Source organism: Anser cygnoides, chromosome 2 (genome assembly GCF_040182565.1).
Source record: "Anser cygnoides isolate HZ-2024a breed goose chromosome 2, Taihu_goose_T2T_genome, whole genome shotgun sequence".
Classification (NCBI taxonomy): Eukaryota; Metazoa; Chordata; class Aves; order Anseriformes; family Anatidae; genus Anser; species Anser cygnoides.
Window position 1 is genome coordinate 73,128,828 of NC_089874.1, and position 23,490 is coordinate 73,152,317.

At 41.3% G+C, this 23,490-nt stretch overlaps 1 protein-coding gene across 4 annotated transcripts in view; it reads right to left on the minus strand.

Annotated features, from left to right (window-relative positions):
* Positions 1–23,490, minus strand: part of FARS2 (phenylalanyl-tRNA synthetase 2, mitochondrial) — a 249,018-nt gene that overhangs the window by 21,815 nt on the left and 203,713 nt on the right. The window lies entirely within an intron of this gene.

Below are 23,490 nucleotides of genomic sequence, written 5' to 3' on the forward strand. Positions count from 1 at the left end.
CAGTCCTGCCATATTTATAAAGAGGACAAAGAACCCATAAACACTGGAATCGAATTTGGGGAAAACAACTACGTATCTTGGTTTAACGTTCATACTGGTAGATCTCTATACTGTAAAGCATGTGTAATTGGAAAGATGGAAATACAGTTCTAACTGAGGTACTCTCCTATGTTATTTAGTATATAAGCTCTATAATACAACTATATCTTGTTATATTCAACTGAGCAGTGCTCAAATAGAGTTCAGAAAGAAAAGTACTTCCAATATTTTTGTGTTAGCTGAAAATTGCCAATAATTTTTGTTGCAAAAACATTTTCCATGCACTTTGAATGTTCCTCTGAGACAAGAGCAAAAATACTTTGGCTGTGAAAATGATCCATTTTACAAGCATCGAACTATTTTTATACCCTACTCTTCAGTGTGCTCATGTATGTCTAGCTCAGTAATTTATTTGTGAAATTCCCTGAGGAGGGAAAGGTAGGTGGGAAGCAAAAAAAACCAAACCAAAACAGAAAAATGTATTGCTTAGAGAGAAAGCTACTAGCTGCTGAATTCTGACACCTCACACAACAAAAGCATCACCTTACTATTGGCACGGCTTTACTGAAGTCTAAGAGATGCTCAGTACTACCATGAAAAGCAGAACCAAAATCTGATGCTGAACATCCAGAACATGGATGGAGCAGGAGGCTACAGAAGTGCCACACTGTATTGGGTTTACATGTCAAGGACTTGGTGGGTTGGCTGCATGGGTGGCCTCTGTGAGCAGATCCCAAAAGCTGCCCCATGTCAGATCAGAGCCATCTCCAGCCGGCTCCAAAGGGTCCTGCAGCTGGCCACAGCCGAGCCACAAGTGACACTGGTTGGGCCTCTGGGAGATCAGACTTAGGAAAGGGAGAAAACTGCTGTGCTGTGCTACAGCTGGGAGAGAGGAGTGAGCACCAGCCCTGCAGACACCAAGGTCAGTGCAGCAGGAGGGCAGGAGGTGCTCCAGGCACCAGAGCCGAAGTTCCCCTGTGGCCTGTGGAGAGGCCCCTGGTGGAGCAGGCTGTCCCCCTGCAGCCCATGGGTCCCACATGGAGCAGATCTCCATGCTGCAACCCGTGGAGGAGCCCCCGGTGGAGCAGGTGGATGTGGCCTGGAGGAGGCTGCGGCCCATGGAGAGCCCCCGCAGGAGCAGGCCCCGGGCCGGAGCTGCAGCCCGTGGAGAGGAGCCCACGCAGGAGCAGGGGGTCTGGGGGGAGCTGCCGCCCGTGGGGGACCCGTGCTGGAGCAGTTTGCTCCTGGGGGATGGGCCCCGTGGTACGGATCCATGTTGGAGCAGTTCTTGAAGAGCTGCTGCCTGTGGGCAGCCCCCACAGGATCAGTTCGGGGAAGGTGTTTTCAGTTTACTTTTAGTTTCTCACCATTCTAGTCCACTAGTGATAGGCGATAAATTGCATTAATCTCCCTGTGCTGAGTCTGTTTTTCCTGTGATGATAAGTGGCGAGCGATCTCCCCTGTCTTGATCTCAACCCTTGAGCCCTTTCCATTGTATTTTCTCCCCTTTTTTCTTTGAGAAGGGGGAGTGAGAGAGTGGTTGTGGTGGAGTTCAGCTGTGTAGCAGGGTAAAACCACCACACATATCTATCTATCCCTTAACATAAATCACTGTAAGATCACAGAGAAAATTCAGACAAGGTGTAAGTAGGAGGGCATGTTCACTGATTCCACTTGAGAGGAAAAGGAGCTGCTCCACAGCATTTAGAGGTGGAGGTAGGTAAACGGAGATGTGGGATGGCACAAAAGACGTTGCTTGAAGCATTCCCTGAAGCTGGTAAACAACCAGCTGCCTCAAGTCTTTTTTTGGAAGAAGATCCAAGAGGGATCTGCTTGTAGTCTTGGACCAGGGTCCTCCCCTATCCAACAGAACTCCCCAGAGCAACATTAGGAACTACGGGAAGCCTCTCTTTGCTGTCAGTGGAGGGATGACTGATAGACTTCAAAAGCTGGAAGCCCATCAGGCTTCGCTCCTTCTGTGAACCTCTTTTTCTTTTTGGTGTATTGAGAGAGCAGGCAGCATTCCTCCTCTTCCTTTATAGTGGGATAGCGCTGCAGGCAGTATCCTTTGTGATGAGGAATTAAATTTTTGAAAGGTGCAAAACTACTGCAGGATCAACAGCTTAAAGACAACTAATAATTCTCCTTTCTATCATCCAAAGTAACTTTTGTTTTGTTAATGAGAGACTTCTGCAACTACAACACTGTATCTAGATGTAAAACAAGCAAACTGTACTTCTGAACACTTGAATGACTCCAGGTACACCTATTATATGCACATGTGCCAAACATGGGTATTGTGGGACTTGTTAAGAATTCCTGCCTGCATAAGGTGTTTCCTGCAGCCCAGAAGGAAAATATTCTTTTAGTGCAATACAAGCCCAAACTCATATTTAAAGCAGGAACTGTTAATCCCAATTGGATGAAGCAGTAGATTTTCATTACATGGAGCACAGAGGAAGGAATTGTTTGTCAGACGTGTCTCTGGAAAATTTGCTTACAGGAACATGTCTGTGCCTGTAATTGAGGAAGGGTGTATTTTTGGGAAAAGGGTGTCCCCTGAAGGTTTCATACATCTGTTTTGATGAACTGCCCTGGAGATTTTCTATATTGGTTTTCCTGAAGAGGACACTGTGCAAAGCACTGCAAATTTTTCCTTTTTGCAAAGGCTGCTACCTCTACTGGAAAAAGACAAGCAATGAATGTACATTTTAATGTTACTCAAGACACAGTTTAGACCATTGTAGCAAGGAAGGCACAGAGACAGACGTTTCAGAAGCCCATACCCTCTTTATAAAGGCACAAAGCAAAATGAAAAATGGAAGAGCCATCCTCGTGATTTCTCTTGTAACAAAAACTGCAGCTCTTCTGTCAGTGCCTAACTGAACCAGGCACAAAAATGCCCAGATCAAAGCAAGCCGACTTGTTGTGAAAAGATGGGGAGAAGAAAAGTGTATCCATAGTGACTCAGCCAGTACTCAGACTCCAACTGACTTAACCATCTTCCTTCCACCTGTGAAACTGTCAAAATCTCAGTCCAGGATTTAAGCTTTGGCTTTCTGGAAACGTCAAGCCCAGAGTCCCTGCACCCACACAGTGTTGTGGGGATGCCTACAGGTCTCCTAACAGGAGTAAAAGCAACTTCTATTCATGCCCTCTTCACAGGAGATTCCTTCAGGCAAACAGTCAACGCCCTCCCATTCATCAGAGGCAGAGTTTAAATGCTTGCAAAAAGCACCATTTCACATTTTCTATCTCCCTCCTGAAACTAGCTCCCTAACAGGCTGTTTTACAATGCTCACTTTGTGAAGATTGTATCTTTTTATTTTAAAATATCACCAGGAAGACCTCCCCACTTAGTCGTGGAGACAGAGGGAAAATGGACTGTCAATGTACACTGAGCACCAGCAGGCTTTTAGTGCACAAAAGGATATAAAGTTTGGGCACAAACTTGTGGTGGTTGGTTCCTGCACTTCACCTCATTCATTTAAGCTAGTATGCATAAAGACATATCTACATAGACATGCAGCACTTGCTCACTTTTCATCCTGCCTGCCATCTATCCCAATGCTGTTTTATTGGCTCTAATGGCATAACCTCCCTACTTAGCCATGCAAGGAAACACACAGGCTATGAAATCGACTTTAACTGTCAGGATTCTCCTGCTAATTCATATAGTTTTTAATTCCATGCCCTTTAGGTCTATAATAAATATTACCCTTGATAAGTTGGAGCACGAATTAAGCTAATATTGAAAGAATCTGTCAGACTACTTATTTATTGTTCTAATTTTATGACTGCTTTGATGTCTGATCCTATCAGACATTGGCTAGATCTAAACAGAAATCACTAAATCACCCAATGCACTAATTCAATGGAAAAGCAGAAAAAGTAGTATATTAAGTATGTTACAAATGAAGTTGTTAAATCATTCATTACTCGCTGGTTTTGAAATGCTTTTTGTTGAGTAACTAATAAAATAAAAAGAATCTGTTATTGCAATCTATATTTTTTCAGGACATTTACTATGTCTATTTTGGACTTACCTTCTGCACAATAGAAGTATTCATTCATCAGCATTTACAAGTATTTTAAAGCTCACCTAACATTTTCCATGCTGCATGTCTTTGTGAAACACGTAGCTGAAGAAATAAAATTATATTCATATTCAGGAAGGATTTACTTTGAGTGAGTGAGGGAATTTATTTTCACTGTGGACGCCCCACAAAAGAGTTTGGTCTGTGGCTTGTGATCATCTTTATCTCTGTCTAGGTTCACAAAGAGCTGAATGCATGTAGCAGCTCACAGGATCAGACCCAGAGCTGGACCTGGTAAACTGTTATGCAGGCTCACTTCATTAGGACTTAATGTAGTAAAAATCCCTGATATTTTCATCTGTAGATCAAAAATGTCAGTCACCTAGAGGAAAATATTCTTTGCAAAGATGCAGTTGTGCCAATTCAAACAGGTTTATTGAATTCAATTACAGATGATATTTCTGATTATCTCGTTCATCATCCTAACAACCCAGCAAGGAGCAAAGGGATAAGGAAGGAAAATATATATGGCTGCAGGTTGTATTTTAAATGCTCAGCTGTTATAGCCATTGATGTAACGAATGTCTTTTTGATGAGGTCAGTGTTTATGAAAACTCTGTAGTCACATTTATATGGTAGTCAACACTGAATTGCATCAGAATCATTTAAGCTTTACGGTGATTAGTCTTTTCTCTTGAACATTTTCATGACACTGAAAAAACACCATATTAATACACCTCATAAAGAAGGAAAAAAAAAACTTCAAAATGCTAGAGCTTTTTTCGTAACTCTCTTTTTGATGCCTGACACAGAAACAGTGGCAAATCCTTGTTCCAGTTGGACCAAGGGGAACCCCCAACAGGAGACTCAACTTTCATCTTTAAAGAAGAAAAAAAAAAAGGGGGGGAAAGGCACCTAGAAACTTTATCTTTGTAATCAAATGAGGAAAACTATTCTGTGATCTATTAATACCTCTGTCCTCCTGGAGAGAGGATTAAAAAAGTTTTTGAAGATGTTTCAAAACTTCTCTTTTTGCTGTTGCACTAGGGATCATGCGCTCCAACTTCACTGGCAGCCCCTCCGGGGAAAAAAGGAAAGCTCATCTTACCATGTCCTTGATGGCATGCTGCTCTCAGAAGGAAGGGACAGCACAGGATTCCAGTCTAAAAATACATACCCAGATTTTCTCCTTTCCAGATAATACTGGCACATACACTTTCAAAAAGTAACTTAACTGTGGGAGAATCCTTTCACTGGGAAGTGCCCTGCAGTGAAGACACTATGATGCTTTTTATGACTGCAGGACAGAACATGACAGGGGTTAAACGGCACAGATAATCTCCGCTGTATTAACAGCCTTTACAGAACCCAGTGAAGAAGCGTCAACATCACTAACCGCAGCAGCGGTCCCTGTCGGCCTCAGGGCAACGTCAGAGGAGAGGAGGTACCACTGAAGATGAGGCAGCTGCAGCAGTGAGGTTTGGGAACTCCCAATTTAAAACACTGTTGATGTATCTCTAGTTTACATTAACTCCTGCCTGAGGTCTGAACAACTCAAGCTGCTCACGTGCCCTGTGCTCAAGTCCCCTGACCATCTTGGTAGCCTTATACAGGACTTGCCTTGTCAACATCTTTCTTGTAATGTTAGAAATCAAAGTATTTTTATTCTAAACAACCTGCCATCCTGTGAAAAGATACTTCAGGTTGAAAACAAAACAAAACAAAACAAAAAAACACAAACAAACTGCTTTTCATTTCCGCAGAAGATACTTCCGTACTTAAAAACACTGTTTGGCCTTTATATGGGATTCCATTCTTTTCTGCTGCAGTGGGGTTTCTTCAGGCCCTTACTCCAAATTTAGAATAGCATGGCAGCTGTGGCTGTGTTTCCTTCAATTTATATCTTCACACTGATTTTCACATTGCATTAATCTTCGGTTCCATATCACCTTAACTATGCAGCAAAATTTCACCACTGTAGTTTGCTATTTCTGCAACTGCTACTCATCTAACAGATGTTATTTCAGCATAAAAACAGCTTCTTCAGGAACAACCTCTATGTAGCTAGTGTCCTGGGTAATTTGATTGACTACCATGGGGGTACCCAAAGAAAAATCTGAGTTAAATATCAAACAAGAATTGTGTGCTTTTTTGATCTGGAGGTAGTAATCTGCAAGTGAGTTAAAAAAATAGTTTTTCATTATCCCACAGAAAAAAAAACCTCAAATAACAAGAGGTGAAATACGGGGACTGAAGACTGATCAACTTACAGTAACAGAAGGATTAGTGCTGTAATGCGGATCAACAGCTCTCTGATCTTTTTGAGCATCCAATGCCAGTTCATTGAGACAGCAGTCCCATGCCCAGCAAACAACAATTCTCCAATAACAAGTCAATGGAGGAAGACTCTTCTCATCCATTAAGGCTGAGTGGATGTGCTGAAGTAGAAAGATTTCATTCACACCACTCAATATATTAGTTTAGTCTTCCCACAAACCCACTGGAGACTTTTTGCTCAAGAGAAGATTGTGTCAGTGATTATTTATGCACTTTCGTCATAAAAGATTTCTTTTTTAACTCTTTTGAATGTGGTGCCTTCTAAGTGCATTGGATGTTCTTGTTATATCTGCAGATCAGTAAGTACAAGCATGCAGCCAGCCTTCTCTGCACTATTCATTATTTTTACATTCTTCTATCATGTCACCTGTCATTTGTTTCCTCCCTATCCTAAGCAGTTCTAATATATTTCATTCATCCTCACATCTCGTACATTTTCACATCTCAGACAACTTGTGCTGCCTGGGTATTTTTTCCTGATGTTTGTCAAGATGCAAAAACCAGATTTGAACACACCTTCTCATGGAGGGGACAGGCCCACAATTTATATAATAGCATCACAATATTTACAGCCAAAACCAACCATGTTTCATGCCAACTCAATACTTCATTTCATTCAAAGAGAAAAAGGAACAATCAAATGGATAGGAAATTAAATCAAAGTGTGGGATATATGACTTCAGCTGAGCAATAGTCCTCCTTAAAGACTGCAAGTACATTGAAAAGACTACTATCTCCTGCAACAGAACTACCTACACATACAAGCATTTGCAGTGTTATGCAGCACCCATTTTTATGTCAGTCATAAAATTATACTAATCCTACTTCCTAGGTCATCAACAATGATTTGTTCCTGAAGTTAACTCTGTATATTTAGAATTCATTAGCATCTGCAAGAATTACAAAATATTCCTTTCTGACATGCATTGTTTCGCTTTAGCCATGTTTCCCAATATATTTTATTGCCGCCATTGTTCTTCCCTGCAACAAGTTTAGTTCATTCTAGAATAAGGTTTAAGGACTTGACGGTTGCAGGGGAGCTGAATTTCACAGGAGATTATATAGTCTCATTATCAGCACAGTCACTTTATTCAGTCTGAGACTCCTTCAGAAATCCTGGCAACTTGCTGTAATTCAAAGGCTCATATTGCTCCAAACTCTTTCCTTCTCAAACACGTTTAATCTTTATTACCTCTCCCTGAACTACTGTTTGCAGGTCTGAGAGATGGCACATCCACACTACAGACAGCGGAATAATGCAGAGCTAGGCTTGGAACAGAAGCAATCCAGCTGCAACAGCAGCGTCTTATGCAGGACAATTTACCCTAATTCTTCATAGGTAGATCAACCTACACATACCACAATTTTTGGTGACTAGGCTATTTCCAGAACAAGGGGACTCGTTTAGAATTGGCTAAGGTGCCTGCTCAGAAGCCAATTGAACTGGATCTCCCATGAACAAATCAGTTAGCTCTTCTAATATCCAAGGCATCCTTAATGTCTCGTTGCTTTGATGGCTTACAAAACTTCAGTGGGTTTTCATACTTTCCTCAGTCTTACTAGCACTACTTGTATGTATTCACTCATTCTTCAAGGCCCTTGTCATACTCTCCCTGCTGTCAGCAGACGTCATATGTGAAACATCAATCTGGGGTAAGGAAATTGCTCAGACTTGTGATGGTTCTGGCTCTCACAGCTCTCTCCCCTGAGACAAATGGCACGTATGAAGACATGGGCATCCAAGAAATCCAGACCCTTGCAATGGGCTGATATCAGAGGTGAGTTCAGAAATGGTGACTCTCCTGCAGCCCAGTGCCCTCGGCAGCATGGCCTGCTGCAGTTGGGTTGCCTTGAAGGAAAAAACCAGCTCATCAGATGCTCACTGAGCATCCTCCAAGCCCGTGACCAGCAACAGAGAGCCACAGGGAGAGGCAACATTCATTAATGCAGCGGCTATGATTTCCATTGGTCCCAAGGAAATTTTGCACAGGAAATTTTTATTGCTATTTGTAGTAGCCAGTGTGGCTCAGCCTCTTGTATAAAAGCAAGAGGGACTGTGCTTTTGAAGACAATACATGACACCTCTTCAGGTAAATTTTAAAAATGAACCAAGCTGGCACCTGCAGGCCAAACTCTGCAGTTTCTTCGAAATTCAGGAAAACTGAAGTGTGCCACACAGAGCTGCTGTAATTCCCCAGGCTGGCACTTAGTCATCAGTCAAAGCTACTCTCACAGCACAGAAGTAGATTTCTTTCCCCTCCATTGCTTTTTAATGTTATTGAAATAAAAATAGATGGAACTGTGATTTGTCACATCTGATGCTGAGTCCTTATCTAAGCACTAAACTTTGGCTTCCCTCTCTTCAGAAGATGTGCCTTCTATAAAGATACACTACATCTGTGCGGGAGCTTTCTCCATAATTCAAGCAGAAGCCAGTAGTTGTTACAGCCTGCTCAACACACACTGACCTACTTCATGTCACAACGAAAGGTTCATTCATACCCTGTATTTGCTGTATCAAAGAGCTTCAGACACTTTTGCTAACAGCAACAATTGTTTTGAGCAAGTCACTTTTTCTTCCACGGTTATACATTTTAGCTTAATAAATTATCCTCCTGTCAAAACTTTTACACTGCAAGGGAGACACTAGGGGACACAACCAGGTGCAATGCTCAAAAACCTTTGTGATCCTTCCAGCACTATCTTGCTTGTCCCACAAGGTATGCAGGCTTTATTACATGCAACAAGCAACATGATAGGTTTTGCTGGAAAAATATATATAACAGGGCCAGGTTCTGGAGATGCTGAAAATGGGTACAGCTTTCAGGAGGACCTCTGTGAGCTCAGGAACACCAGGCCTGCTTTCAAGGCCCAGATGTACAGAAATGTGTGAGTGCCTGCCTCTGGCTGATTTCAGAAGCACAAATACCTTCACTGATCCAAGATGAGGACAAGTAACTTTGGAAAATTTCACTCAGTGTTTAAAATGTAATAACTCCATGACAACATCATTTGCTTCTACGCAAGTAAAATACACAGTCCAGTTACCTACACTGAAGCTGTTCAAAATCAGTACATCAAACAGAAAAATCACTGAGCTTAGATGCTATTACTAACTCAAAATCTTGAGGAATTCTGCAGTGGAAAAAAAAAGTCTTGGCAACTTTTTCAGAAATTCAAATAACGTTTTGAGAAAATATCATTTTTATGTTCATGTGGGAATCATAAAAATAAACAAATATTTAAATAAAGCTTTGGCTTATAAATAAATTAAATTTAAATCAATAAAAAATATTTAGGGATCATCAATATATAAATAAAACCCTGATACTTAGGTTTCAGTAGAAATTTGCTCTAAGGTTTTTTGGTTTCCTTCGTTGCACAAGACCCAGGAGATGTGGATCCATGTGAATGGGAACAAGCTTTACATGACTCCCCATGATCTGAAAACACCATGTTTTATTCAGCTGTAATAAATGCTGGCAATATTAATATTCTGCCTTGTAGATACATTTACAATACTGTAAGGATTTTATGAAATCTTACCACTTTTACCTAACCGATGATGCTGAACATTCTGTCTCAAAAATGTATTACTTTGGATTTCTTGAGCCTCTCACATAGTCAATGACCCTTTCCTCCCCTTTGTTGCCAGTTCAATCTGTGAATTTAATTTGCACTAGCTACTACACTGACACACTACATTTTAACTTCACAGGTATGTGTAACTAGTTATCAGTTGGAGGTATTCCGCCATACATTTGCATGAAAGCATTCAGTAAAATGTTAAAAACTTTCAAGAAAGAAACTGAGCCAACAGTGGCTTTTCCTCTGTACAACCTAAGAAATTACAATTTGGCCAGTACCTATTAAAAGGCCATTCAGTACCTATTAAAAGACCATGTTGAAAATTGAAAGAACAATATTCTGAAAAAAACACCCCCATTACAAGCAGCGCCTGTAAACATTGTAGAAAACCAGACTACTCAATTTGTATGTGGTTCGTTTTGTTTATTACTTTTAACAGCAGCTGTCTGCCTGTTCTCCTTTTTCTCAAGGATGCATCAGCCTACCCTAGCTTGGTCTTTGTGAAGCCCAAACCATGAACTTCTTTTAATTACATTCCTGCTTCTAATACTATAGATTTCTTTGCATCTTAGTTTCTATTTGAACTAGTTGCTTACAGCTGCACAGCTTCACAGATTTCTGCTTCTGGACGCTACCAGGGCAGATTTTTGCTCCCTGGGAGCTGACCTCTGCTTGGTGCCAATGAAGTGGGCTGAGATTTCTTTCAGCCACAGCTCCATTCTGTCCATTCTGCCCCTTCAAAAGAAGAATTTCTGCCACACAACTGAAACCTGGGTGCAGCAGATCTATCTGTTTTTAATGGTGCTATTTGCTCTGTCTTACAGTTTGGTCTCACCTGTTACCTAGAAAGTTTGTCTCACGACTTTTCATTACAGTGGGAAACACCCTTTTTACTCAGCCTGACAACAGTGATACCCTCTGCAAAAGAAGGCATCCTGAGGTACAACAGAGCAGCCAGAGGCAGTCAGGAGGGTCTGCAATCCAAATGAAAGAAAACCACAATTACTGCAATGATCTCTTGCCCCTCACAGCAAAACCCAACCTCCAGAGCTGTTCCAATGGTTGGTGGACTGCTGAGGTGATGCTGTGTGTCAAACTTCTGCTCCTAAGCATGGACATTTAAAAAAATCACATTCCTCTCTCAAAGTTAATAAAAAAATAAATGCTGGCCCAAAAGATAAAACTGATGTCTGCACGTGGTAGAAATTTGTATGTACCCTTTATCTTTCCATGTGATGTAGGCAGGGGAATACCCAACTCTTTTTAAATGCCTCCTCCAACAGTCGCCTGTTGACTTTGTGTTTGACATGCCTGCCTTGCCTCTGCCCAGTCCTGATCTAGAGAATAATCCACTTCATGTGTCGCATCATGATGCTTGGTGCTTCCATGAACTGCCAGTGACTGATCAGAGAGGAAAAGAAACAGAAACAAGGAGCTCCTGTCAAAGACAGGTTCTTCAGGTGTGTTCCTGCAGGACAGACTGTGCACACACACTTGTACAGTAACAGGTAACTGTTACAGGTAACTTTCATAGACTCACAGAATCACAGAATGGTTTGGGTTGGAAGGGATCTTAATGATCACCTGGTTCCAACCCCCTGCCATGGGCAGGGACACCTCCCACGAGACCAGGCTGCCCAAAGCCCCATCCAGCCTGGCCCTGAACACCTCCAGGGATGGGGCATCCACAGCTTCTCTGGGCAGCCTGTTCAACTGCCTCACTACCCTCATAGTACAGAACTTCTTCCTTATATCTAATCTAAATGTACCCTCTTTTAGTTTAACACTAACCCTTGTCCTATCACTACACTCCCTGACAAAGAGTCCCTCCCCAGCTTTCCTGTAGGCCTCCTATGAGGTCTCCCCAGGGCCTTCTGTTCTATAAGCTGAACAACCCCAACTCTCTCAGCCTGTCTTCATAGGAGAGGTGCTCCAGCCCTTTGATCATCCTCGTGGCCCTCCTCTGGACTCACTCTATCTAATAGGTCCATGTCCCTCTGCTGGGGGACCCAGAGCTGAACACAGGGCTCCAGGTGGGGTAAAACGAGTGCCAAGTACAGGGGGAGAATCACCTCCCTCACTCTGCTGGCCACAGTTCTCTTGGTGCAGCCCAGGATACGGCTGGCTTTCTGGGCTGCAAGCGCACATTGCTGGCTCATGTTGAGCTTCTCATTCACCAACACGCCCAGGTCCTTTTCAGGGCTTCTCTCAATACATTCTACATCCAGCCTGTATTTGTGCTTGGGATTGCCACGAACCAAGTGCAGGACCTTGCACTAGGCGTTGTTGAACCTCATGAGGTTTGCACAGGCCCACCTCTCAGGCCTGTCCAGATCCCTCTGGATGGCATCCCTTCCCTCCAGCCTGTCGACCACACCACACAGCTTGGTGATGATGTCAAACTTACTAAGGGTGCACTCGATCTCATCCTTGATGATAGTGTGATATGAAGTCTTTGTCCACATACAGTTGATATGCAGAGCCTGAGCCTGGTGTGTTCCCACAGGAGCACAGGGAGAACATTCAACTCCCTGAGAATGAATAGCTCAACAAATGAGTTATTAAGAACTTAACTACACAAGTCCCAAGAGAAAGTCACTGCAGCCTTTTAAAAATGGATTTGAAATTGCTCCTTTATACAGAAAATACACTAAGTGACAATATTGCAGGACCTCCCTGGATTAAGAGAACATTTTTGTGAGCCATTGGGAAGTTTCTGTTCCTGGAAGCCTGAGACAGCACTACTAAAAGAAGAATACAGTCTGCCCTTAGGGGAAAGGGTCAAACTTTGACCAACACCCTCTGAAATAATCCATAATAATGACTGTAATAAGCAACAGGAGCCAGATCAACTTCCCTTGTTCTGGAAGGGGTGCTTGCTGGCCAGGCCAATCCACTTGGGATTACTGCTGGATGTCAGCCTTGGGAGATGCTGGACATATCAGAGCTGAGAGTTCAGGATGCCAAATACATATTGTACTGCCTGGTCCCTGGCATATCGCTTGAAATGCAGATAACCCCAAAGATACACAAAAACCCAGCCCACTCCTTTAAAGATGGCATTTTTGTAGAAATAGAATGAAAACACCTACATTACGCATGCTGCTTCTCTGCAGTCACAGTTTTCCGGGAGAATGTATCATTCACATACAGGTGCTGTACTTATTTTTCCATCTACTTTCTCTTTTACCTCAAAATAGGTCTGCTTGAAAATGGTTTGCTTACAGGAACACCTAATTACATTCTGCCACTACACTGGGGACCAAGAATAGCACTCTCTGTGCACTGGACTTCATGCCTTCTGTTGTTGCTGTTAATGCCTTCCTCTCTTGGACAACCCACTTCTGGGACTCAAGGATCATCTAGGGGATTGCTTTGCTTTTGGAGTGGCTCTGGCTGTGACGAGCTTCTGTATCCTTCAACAGCTTCCCCAACAAGACACCTGGGTCCCCTGGAAAAGTTCTTTCTCTGTCTATTTTAAATAATACAAATTGAAGATTGCAGTGTCCTGTAGTGTATTTTTCAGGAACAATGTGCAGACATTTCCAGCAAGTGCTCTTAATGGAAGCTTCTTTGCCAAGTATTGCCTTCTTCCCTAGTTGTGGTTTTGCAAAAGCACATTTGTTCTCAATGAGGAACAGCAGAGCAGAACTTTCTGTCCTGCAATTGTCACCGTACCCCAGAAGATGAACTACAAGGGCTTCTTTTTTTCCCTGTAGGTTCTACACATGTGGATACTCAGTTCCTAGGTTATATCCACCAGTCAGGATGGTAAGGCACAGTGAAATTCAAATCAAACTCATCAAAAGTAGACATAGCAAATAGAAATATTGGGCCAAAGAGTTTTAAGTGCAGTTGAATCACTGGAAGAAAAAAAAAAAAAAACAGAACAAAACAAAACAAAACAAAACAAAAAACAACAACAACAAGAGCGAGAGGGAGCAAGGGACAGAGGGGTTAAAACTGTGAGATGATCAGAGAATAGGAAGCAGAAAAAAGTGAAGATCTCAAGCCATCTTCCAGAGCAGACTTTAAAATGGCCTGCACTACAAAACAAAAGATATGCCATTTATTTATTTACCCAACTCATATTGATTTGGAAAACTAGCAAAAATATTGCAAAATAAAAACAGAATTAGAAAAGCCTATATTTTGATTAGTTTGTGCTTCCATAATTTGCAGAAGTGCATTGACATTATGTGTGATGAGACTCAACGAACAAAATTAATGTAACATGGCTACTACTCAACATTTCCATAAAATTTTTGCCTTCACACTGCTTTGCGATATAAACTTAATAAATTAATCTCCATAAGGTAAGCAAATCTGATTATCCCTGTTTCACAGATGAGTTAACTGAGGCTTGGCAGAAGTTATGTCACCCAAAGTACTGGAGCAGAGTTGAGGGGAAAGAATAGCAATTAGTATAGTAATTCAGGGCCACAGAGACCTTGCTATTCCTTCTGGCCAATTATTGTGCAGGACTTCCTCATTCATACTGCAGTGTAAAATTTAGAGAGATCTGCCTGTCATTTAGCATTACCATGTTCCCTCAAAGCATTATCAATAAACAAACACACATGCAATCTGACTGAAGAACCTGGGTTCTGCTGCAACAACCCACACACCAGAATCTGAAACTCTCCAGCTTAGTCTGCCAAATTAACCTGGACAGAGGAAGAGGTCTCCTGGCCTGCTCTAGCCCATGGAAATCTAAAATTAAATTTTGGCAGTCCCCAAAAAACATAGAAAGGAACAGTTCTTAGAGGAGAAGTGAAATAATACCAGCAGCAACCGATATTCTGCAGACCTTCCTCCCATCAGACATCGCAATGGGTTGTGCCTTCCTTCACTGCAGGCATTCACGTGTTCCCCTCTCACTACTTGAGTTTCCCACTGAAAAGTGTGTTTGAAACGACGACAGCTGCTTTGCTGATCTTCCACCCAGCCTCTGAGGAGTCACCACTTTCTGTTTTCATGAAGGTGTTTCAGTTTTCCCTGAAAGATTTATTTTGCTAATGGCATTTATTTAGACTGAATATCATGTCACATTAGTTCAGTGGAAAGGGGAAAGGGATTTGTCTTAGCAATGGCATTTTCTGTTTGGCTAGAACAACTGTCAAGGGGAAGATCCATCCAAAGAGAAAAAGGGGAGTCTTTCTGGCAGGCCCTGAAACACCTAAACAAGTAGTAACTTAGAGGGACTACTCCCCATCCAAATTTACATGTCCTGATTTGCACGTTTTTCTATAGGAACTAAAATTCTCTACAAGCCTTCAGGTTACGAAAATGTCTGTGACTATCATATTAGTTCAAAAATGTGACAGAAGTGCCACTCAGAAAGAAAAACAACAAAAGAACAAGGAATAGGGTTTGCGAACAAGCGTGGCATAGACAAATACATCCTTAGTGCACCTTGTAAAACTGGCTTGTCTGCTGGCTGTACAACACAAACCATAGCACGTGGACAGTCAAGTAAGAACACAAATACCTGGAGTATCATCATTCAGAAAAGCAAACAGGAAATAACAATGTGGTCCTATTGCTTTGCTGTCCTCTTTCTCCCTCCTAAAATTTATTGCATTGGGTTATAGCAACACCTCTTTCAGCTGCTGCACTGGAGGGAGGGAAAATTTGTGTTGCACAACAGAGCAGTAAAGGTGGCTTCCAAGAACACAAGAACACTGAGTCATTTGTTTTGCCTAGATTTATCTCTACTCATGTCCCAGGTGATCTGCTTTTGTGACATATTAAGGGTAGTTGCATGAGACTGGGGCTTTACCTGTGCCCCAGAGGGAGAAAATGGAAAGAAGTAGCTCCAAAGCCTTCCTTCACTTGAAAGATCCCTACTTCAGATAGAAGAGGTGATTTACTGGATAGTTGGTAGAATGTGGAGACAGAGGACTGAAGTATTTGCACATGCAACAGGGATAAAATACCACTATTAAGCCTAAGTTTACTTCACCCAATCTCTTCTCTCTTTAGATATGATTGCTGACATTAGCACAAAACAGTATCATCTATTTGACAAAGACCATGTCTTCGGCCATGAAAACTGACTGGAATGGTCTTAAATGGAGAAAAAAGTAGAATGTTACTGGAGAAATGCCAGTGGAGAGCTACAATTGCTTATGCACTTAATGCATACATCCAAACAACTATACATTATCGTAGGGCAGGCAACAGCCAATGCAATTTTTGAACATATTAAAATCTATACTAGCAGCTTAGCAGTAGCCTGAAATCATGGTATATAATATGTGTTATGAAATTCCCTTTTAATATTCTCAATATGAAAAAGTCAAAACTGAGAAGTTGTATTAATGATACAGTGGAATATGGACAGGCTGGGCCACTTACCGCACACTTGCAGCAAAGTTCACTACAAAAGAGAGCTAGCTTCATCACAGCTCGAAGTGAGCAAATATAAAAGTCTGGGACTAGGAAAGAGATGGAAAGAGAACAGATTAGATCAACTAGCCCCATGGGAGAGAGCTTACCTCAAAATATCTTATTTGCTGGAAGCACTCTGATCTGGAAAGAAACTGTTCCACTAAGACCTAGGAGACCAGACCACTGCTCACACAATGGACTGCTGAAAAGAACTTATCCATTGACCTTAGGTCAAACATCTTAATAAAGAAGCAAAGGCAGACTCTGAGTCTAGAGCTGATATTCAGTCACATGTTACTGCGAAAGGGGTTTAAGAAGACATTTTGCTTGTCTGCTATATTTTGGTTTCATTTCAGACAGAGATTGGTCCAAATCAGTGAACCAGGCTTTCCTAAAGGAACTAACTGGTCTTTACATGTCAGGCCAGTCCACTTACTCCTTTATCTTTCTGCAGACTTTGGAATTTGCACAGTTGTTTTTTTCAGAGCATGACAGATTTTAGTTCAAGCTAATCTCTAGGGCATCTCTTTTGTTCTTCTATAGTCTCCAATAACAGTTAGCAGCCTTGTTTATTTACTTCTTTTTATTTTTCTCTGTCCCCCAAAGCCAAAAGCAGTTCCCATATGATTAGCTGAGAGGCACAACTGCTCCTCAAAATGTTGGGAAAAGGATGGTTTTGGTTTGATGAAAGATGAAGCAAAAAAAGATTTTAAGCTTTCCTGTTAGAATAAACATTTCTTGAGGAGCTTATGGCATGAAGAACAGCATTTCAAATGTTTATTCACAAACTGCAGGAATTTTTAACATGTTCAAAATCAATTTATTACTTAAAGTTATAGCAAGTAAAAAATGCCTTAAGTGAACTGAAAACATCTCAAAACAGCTTGCTCTTCTCTTTGTCCTAAAATAAACTTACCCTGTAGCACACTAGTAGGTTGGAAAGGTGCTGCCAGATGACTTAAAAAGAAAACAAACTCAAAACAGTGCTTAGTGCTTTTTTGAATCTTTTGATTCAGACAACAGACATCACCTGATACGAGATACATTCAAAGTGCAGTGCAATCTAAGTAATTAACCCTCAGAATGTGAGACAGGTAAGTAGTATCATACTACTGATAGACAGGTTAACACTAAATCCTGGAACTACCTCAGTCCTTCAAATGGCATCCTGGGCCTTTCTGGTCACATCTTCAAGGCTTCAAAATCAAATGTTCTCCATTTTAAAAGTAAAAAAAATATTTGATTTTGTGTTTTGCTTTAAAAGCAGCTCTAGAATCTCACTGTGGGCTTTGAAACAGAGGGAACTGCTTTCTTCTATTTGTACATCTGTACTGCTAATCAAAGGTATGTAAGTCCTAACATTTGCCTTGCTACCTTGTTTTCAGAATATACTTTTAGCACAACTTGACCCATACAACTTCTGGTACATAGCAGTCTTGAACACCAGGCCACTTCACACACAAGCATGAAACTGAACTTATCAGGATCATTTCTGAAGTCTGAAAATTGTAACAGTTTATTGTAGACAAGAATATTGCGTCAGGCAATTACCAGATGAGTGTTTCTTCTTTTAACTCACAATGGTTTTTTTCACTCCCTTCAGGCAAAGTGTTAAAGTGCTGCTCTGCTCCTACCACCAACTCTGAAGTGACACTGCAGGATTCCAGTTTTGATTCCATCATTTATTAACTTGTCGGTTTTCAAGGAAAGACATTTTGCTAAATGCCAGACTCCTCCTGGAGCCTCTAACATTTGTGTTGTCTTTTCACACATCTTTCCCAACAATCCTGCCACTAGAAGATGGTAGTGCTGACAGTGCACAAAGAAACAGACTCCAGCCCATCTTCCGACAGTTGTGCCACCTCTGCAGCACTTCCACATTAATACTAAATTCACTGGATCATCAAGCCTGGGCCAGTCCCCTGGTGAGGCAAATATTGTTATCAGATAGCTCACAAATACCAAGCCAGGACAGGGGAAGAGATGCAGAAGTGGCTGAGGGAGTACATTCTGCTCTGTAATTGAGCATAAAATTGGCCACCCACCTCTAAAGCAGTAAATTCTGCAGAAAAGATGTGGTATCACTACTTGGACTGCAGGGAAGGGAGGACAAAGCCAAGAAGTCCGTTCAGTAGGAACAGCTGCAGAAGATGCTAAAACAGGGGGGCCCTTTGGGAATTCAGAAATTTTCTGCAGCTGTGGTTGGACCATCTCACCCTGAACTTGGCTCCTAGCTCTTCACTCTGTGCTCTCTTCACCTCAACTTTCCTCTTCCTCAGAGCACTTCAGCACAGGCTGAAGTTCCTTCACATTCTCACATTACCATGACCTACTGTGTGTCACACAGCCTCCTTCATAGCTATTACCAACAATCAATTTCAATATGGTCCATCAGATCTTTGAGGCAGTTGATTCAGATCATGGGCCCAGTTTATCTACTCTCTGTTCAGCCTTTATGTTGGTCTAAAAAGACATCTCTTTAAAACAAACGAAAACACTATTATTGATCTTTTGCATTACAAAACCTGAACTTGCAGCTAAATTGAATGTCATAATTTAGTTTCAGGAAGAATTTCCCACATGGCAAAAAAAACAAGCTGAGTGTTTCAACACAGACAGTGATTATTATTAAAAAAAAAAAAAAGCAGCAACCACATTCATTCCAATTTAGACTTGGCAAACATGGCCAGAAAGATTTATGTGGATCTACATATGTAGACAAATGCATATTTTCTTCTTTGGCCTCCATCCTCTTGCATGTAGTATTTGCTCTGGGATTTAATGAATCTCTGCTTTCCATACAGTGTCATATGTAACCTCTGATACAATGCTTAGTGAAACTATTTCCAAGGTTACATTCACTGTTTTCATACTATAGTTACGCGATAGTTTTCCTTGACTGATTCAACTAAGATGATCATTTGCTTAGTTCTTGTAATTTACACTTCTCTAAGTACCTGTTTCTCTTAGGATACATCACCTAAACAGCACTACCATTTGACCTACTGATGATTCGGTTCTATCTTAAATTCCCACTTAGGGAATACCTCTTTGAAAACTGTCTGGTACAGGTAGCAACCAAACAACTCTGATATAACTAGTCTCATCACACCACTACCCTCTCTGACACCATCAGTACACCAAGCAATGTAAAATTCTAATGAGAATGAAGCAACAGGTGAGAGAAAAGTAAAGAGGCTGTCAGCTCTCTGTGGCACCACTTCTATGTGCAGGTATAACATTACACTGAGGATATTAATCTAAAATACATAGATTATATATATATATATATTTACATGTAAATAATAAATAAAAACCTGAGCTTGAAAATCACAGAATAACAGAGAAATCTTTCTGAATGTGGATAATTTTCTCTTTTATAGAAATCACAAGAAATCTAGGCTTATAGAATCTATGCATATGCTGAAACTGTGACTTCAAATGATTGCTACAAATTCAATCTCTGACAGCACACTTGATTTCCAAATCTGAGTAATGCCAGCGTGCAGTTCATTCTTCAATAGATAATGAAAAGAGTGGGTTTTTATCAGCAAAAGTGACACCATCCTACAGTGCTCAAGCTAGACACATGCTGCTAACTGAAGACAGGGTATTGACAGGAAACTGCTGTGACAAATTTGTTTCCCCAAGCAGATATGACAACAAGGTGATGATATCAAGCACTGCCTGATGCAGGGCAGTAAGGAAAACAAGGGAAGGAAGAAAAAAGCAACCCAAGAACAAGCCCAAAGAATTGGGAAGTGTTCACAAGCAACACTGGCTCTTCTATTTTAGGCCTAGTTGTTTTATTCTTTTTTTTTAATTATTATTTTAATTTGCTTTTATTTCTTAGGCTTTGGATACAGCTAAGATTGCTTTACTCAGCACTCATTAAACTTCACCTTCTTTTATCTGACGATGAAAAATCCTGTATTGAAGGATTTAACTCTAATGCAGCCTCTCCCACCATGGCTTCAAACTCTTCTAAAATGCTGTCTTGTATTTCTTGCTGATGACCCTCTTTCTGTAGATCATGGGAATTTTCCCTGCCACTTTCCACACAGTAAACCTGTTTTTGATGCTGGGATTCCCCTTTCTACTCAGTCAGGATCCTCTTCCTCATCTTTACAGCTCTCAGCAAGTCCCAGACTGAGGGCCTGGAGCTGGAAGGATTCTCCTCGCACACAGGGAGCAAAAATCACCACCACTAAATAGCTAAAATAAGTCAGAGCCAAAAGGCAGAGACAAGTACAGGCCTTATGTGCATGAAACAAGATTGTGACCCACTAGATCAATCAATGAGAGCTGCAGAAATGCCTGTGTTGGGCCAGGCAGACAGACGTGGCTTTTAGCAATTTGCTCAGTCCAAGAGCTGAAGGGGTCAGATGGTATGGCCACAGTTGGGGATCCCAACAAAAAGTGGAACTGCAGTTAACTCTGCCACACATGGCAGGACATCAGAGCTGGCCCCACATCAGCAGCTCAGGCCCAGACACATTTATTCACTCAGAAACAAAACTGCTGAATGCAACTTTGCTGTATGCAGGGAAGGCCCGGCCACTCCCAGGCAGCCGCAGGCGTCAGCCTTGCAGGCCTCAGCTGGCTCTAGAGCTACCAGCAACAGGCAGCTGGTTAGGTACTCAGTTCATTGCGTTGGTCCATCCCTGAAACAGCTTGACTGGGGAATGGGAATATTCCTGACCACAGGAATGGTTACCATCCCTTTCTCCAAGGTTCTTTAAATATTTTTTAAAATATTTTCAAATAAAAAGTATATATAGCAATATAACTTTTTAAAGGGTCAAAACACGACTACTAGCACTCCTTCTCTCTCTGTGCTTTGGAAGCAAAGCAAAGACATCAAAAGAAAACACACTGGTACTGAGTCTTTGGCAAAGAAGCAACTGGGAGAAGCGCACATACTAAACAGCTAAGCCCAAACCCTATTGCTCTTTAACCCTTTTTGAAGATCTCTCGTAGAACAGGTCCAAGGGTGAAATAGCCCAGCTGTCTGGGCAGATGAACTGCCATCTGTGTCATGAAACTAAGCCTTTTGTGCCTGGGGCTCATAGCTTGAGTAGTAACAGTTGCACAGAGCAGGAGAGTTTCTTGCCTAGAAATTTTATGCTTACCATAATGTGGAGCCTGACTTCCCTCCTTGCCCACATGATTTATATTCCACCTTGGAGAATGGAGGTCTTGTTCTTTCCTGAGAACTAACTATGCCTTTCTACAGCTTTGATAGACTCACGTTAATCCCATAGCTTAGGGTTTTCCGACAGTAACACGTGAAAAATAATTATGTGCCTGAAGGCTAGGTGAAAACAAAAAGAATTAATGGGCTATATCTGCCCCGAGGGCTATGTATTTACTTCCCAAACTCTGCACAAACAAAACACTGACTTGCTGAGATTCATGCATGTGGAAGAGTGAGACTACAGCTAAATGAGTAACTTCATTCTTCATAATCACAAAAACGTGTCAGTACTGTCTATAAAAGTAGGTAAATGCAGAAAACAGAAAAGATGAACAACTGTTCTAACTTAACCATTCCAGGTTTCTTACTGGTTTGCTTCCCAGCTCAACTTCACTATGGCCCAGCCTCAAAGATTTCAAGTGTAGAATCAGCAACAGCCCTCATATTGGAAAAACTTGGATTAATTGAAAAGAAAGCTTGTCACCCCCTGGAGAAAAAAGATCACTCCTTTCTGTGCCTTTGGACCTAGAGGCTCAAAACAAAGTCTGTCTTCCTCTGCTCAAAATAGCAAAATGCATGTTACTAAATGAGAAGAAAAACGTTTTGAAAATGAGAGTAAATTAAATCTGCCAAGGGATAGATCTATTTTGCACTCTGGCAATTTTCCTGAGGTTTTTACTTTAATGTTTATTGTTTAACTTCATAAAATTGAGTAACTAGCATAACAGCACCTCAACTGCCTGATAGAAATAGCCCATTAAAATATGAAGCATTTTGTTAATAAAATACACTCATCAGAATGCACCACAATTCCCCAAAAGCTTGTGTAGTGCTAAGGCTAGTGAACATTTCTAATAATTATCAGTAAGCCCTGGTTTTCTTAAACTGTTAGTTATTACATCAGTTCTCTCAGAAAAGGTTCTGACATCACAGTTAAACAGTAAGAGAAAAGAGAGCTTCAAATATGCCCAAGTTGTTTCATATCCTTCCAGGGTGTTGTAGAGTGAGGAGACACAAGAAAATCCCAGTCATAACACTGTGACCTCTCACGGATTCTCGTTTCTCCTATGTCAGCCTGGGAGGCACAGGCAGAAGAGTTTCATCAAACACAAGGCAGAATGGAGAAATGCAGACAGTTTAAAACAAAAACCAAACATCTCAGGTTTAGATAATGTACTCAAGTTACCAGTGAACCTTTTTTGGGGAAAAGGACTGCATACAATAAAAAGTATGATTTTTCTCTGCTTGTTCATCTCCAGATCTGATGTGTGGCACCCAGTGAGATGAGATTTTTTTTTCACTTGTACCATGTCTATGAATGATAAAGGTGACACTGGTAGGTGCTGTTGTATTCTTTTACATTAGCAGCTTCATCACAGTTCACCATCACAGATTAATCTAGCCAACTTAAAACCTTGTCCTCAATGAAAACACAACTACCTGATGCCTCATATTTGTTGCTATATAGCAACTGTCTGCTAAAGATCAGTAGTTGACTACAATTCCCAAATAGAGGACACCACTTCTTCACGGCCACCTAGCAAATGTCTTTTCTTCCCCACAAGCCTCCAAGGAAGAATTTTGCACAGGGCACCAGCTGAACCCAGAAAAATAAATCGCATGGACTTCCTGCAAGTTCAAGATACTAGACCCAGAAAAGGAGAAACCTATCCTCCTCAGTTGACTGAAGATAGAGGCTGAAATGTCTCCAACATCAAGACCCCAAGATGAAGCATTTCATCATGAGACTGTCAAACTAATTAACAGATTCCCTGCATGTCTTTGATACAGATGTCAAAACTGACTTTTTTTAAAGGTCTTAATTGTCAGAGGTCTGCCGCTGTTCAGCCTCCTGGGGAAAAAAATAAATCAGTCTTTTTGGTGCTAGCAGTATTTAAC